Source organism: Tupaia chinensis, unplaced genomic scaffold, assembly GCF_000334495.1.
Source record: "Tupaia chinensis unplaced genomic scaffold, TupChi_1.0 Scaffold141887_1, whole genome shotgun sequence".
NCBI classification, from domain to species: domain Eukaryota; kingdom Metazoa; phylum Chordata; class Mammalia; order Scandentia; family Tupaiidae; genus Tupaia; species Tupaia belangeri.
Window position 1 is genome coordinate 1,070,961 of NW_006201743.1, and position 2,622 is coordinate 1,073,582.

The following is a 2,622-nucleotide window of genomic DNA, read 5'->3' on the forward strand; positions in this document are numbered from 1 at the left end:
AGAGAGAGCAAGCAAGCACAAGTGACCTGCCAGGCCCAGGACTCAAACTGTGGTCAGCCATGTGGGAGTCCAGCACCTTTAATCACCATGCCACCTACTGGCCCCTAAAACTATTTTTTAAAAAAGATGCTGCACTTGATTTGTACTGCAGTAAATTGCCAAAAGTAACTTGCGTTAGATATATTTGAAGGCCTTGTTTTTAGAGATTTTTGCTACTAGGGTGCATGCCCTTACCAGAGAGACAAAGAGACAAAAAGTGAGAAATCATCCACCAGGGAGAATGGCCACACCACAATCTTCTCTCCGTCATTCTCCTCCCAGGAGTCTGGGCACACATGCACACATGCCCAGCAAGAATCTCAAGGCGCCAGGTCTGGACTTGAACTGCAGTTGGCCAAGTTTATGTTCAAAGCTTACACCTGAGTTTTGTGTAATGTAAATAAGATCTTGTTTTTACAACCCTTTCAGCTAATTTTTTACCCTTACATGCCAAGTGATGTTCATGTTTTGAATGTTTTTGTACAGTTTTTTCCTTTGTAAATGGCATTAATATTGTTACTTGAGGTACTGCCTAATCACTTTTGTTGTCCTGAGGACTTGAATTTTCAGTGTATCAGATTTGTTACTTTTTTCTGTAGACAGTCTAGCTTCAGTTGTTTATGGTGATGCTACATTTTCATTTGTAAATATATTTGTGGTAAAAGAAAAAAAAGTATAACCATAGGTTTGAACAAATTTCCTTACACTTTTCTTGCAAAAAATCATAGATATCTGTATGTTACTGAAATTTAACTTTGTATGATGCTTAAATCTCTATTTTAGGTAAATAATAAGCTTTTAGCACGTATGAAAGAAATTTTTAAAAATCCAAAATATTTTTTGCTTAGCATCTAGCTTATAATAAAATTTTGAAAAAGCTAAAGGCAAAAATGTCTCCATCAGATGCACTGAGAACTACATAGTTATGTACTGCTTTTTGTATAAGCTGAGATGCTCACATGCTTCCCCTTAAAACAGGCAATGTGCTATGCTTAACACCAGGTTATGTCTCATGTTACATTGGCCTTACAATCTAGGACAGCCGAAGATATTTTCAAAGCTGGAACCAAAAGGATTTAAGAAGAGAAAAATGTGGATGCAGACAATGAAGATCCAGGTTGGGAGGTTGAGACTCCATTTAAAGGTCCAATCCATGGGTACAAGTTGATCTGTGCCTCTCTTTTCCAGTAGAGAATCAGATTTTGGAAGAGCACAGTCTTTGCCTTCCTTGATTAAAACATAGATTTTATTTTGTTCATTCTGCTGCTTCTCAGGCTCTCAGATGAAAAGTTTGATAGAAGAAAGATTAATTACTATATGTAATTATTCTTCATAATACGTTTTTCAATTATTCATAGTATTTCTGCCCCTCATTACTTCAGCTGTCATTACTGTGACATTTTTTGGAGACAAGGATTCTCATATACTTTCTACACTAAAAATTCCTAATCAGTTCTTATTTGAAATAATTCTCCTGCCAATCTACCAGGACAGGGACAAATCATAAACAAGAGGTGAGATCCTTAAGAGGGATGGACAACTAGAGCCTCACGCATAAAGGACAGGACTATGCTTCCTCCTAGTTTGGAGGATTTGTCTTGAAATTCAACTGCCAATGTCTTCTAAAACCAAAATAAAGCAAAATATATGCTTTGTTAAAATTTATTCACAGAAGAAAACACAAAAATAGAAATACAGATTTGGATTTTGCTTAATAACTTAAAGTTGTGTTTTGTTTAGGATTTTACTGAATCTTAATGCAAAATTACAAATTTATTTCATTTTAATAAGCTACATCACCATTCATTTGTTGACCTTTCTTTCTTTTTTAAAATTTGCCAGAGGCTATGTAAGCTTGCCTGGAGAAGACAGAAAAAGCAAGTAAATTAGCATCCTCCAAGGGGAATGATCACATTGGAACCCCTTTTCCTCCATCTCTCCCTCCCTTTGGGACTCCTGAGTATGTATGCACACACCCGCACACACCCAGTGCATTTTTCAAGCCTCTGGGCCTGGGACTTGAACAGTAGAGTCAGCCACATGGGATCCACGGGCCTGCCTTTACCACCTTGTCACTGGTTGGTCCCTTGACCCACCTTACTGAAACTATTGGATGACTCTCAGTGATCTGAGTTCTTAAAGTTGTTATCCATCTATAGGCCTTTACACAAGCTGTTCCCTCTGTTTAAAATACCCTTACTCTTTGTTTTCTGGTCAGTGCTACTCTTCCACCAAGGTAAACCTCTTCTTTGAAACTTGTTTTTGTCCAAGTGTTCTCTGTTCTTGTCCCCTTACTCTAATCTAGGTGCAGTGGCTGCATCCATAGAATTCCCATCTCACTCATTCTCAGTGTCCTCTCTTACACCACTCAAAATATTTGAGTGGACTCATCTTTCTCTTCTGCCAGACTCTGTGTGGGCTCCTTAGGGCAAGAATCATATTTTATTCATTGTTATGGTCTCATCACTTAGTGCAATACCTGATTCAATCTAGATGCTCATAAATATTAAATGAATTTTGAGTTTTCTTACTTTCTACATTTAATTTATTTCACATTTATTTGAAAGTTCCAATATTTCTCTT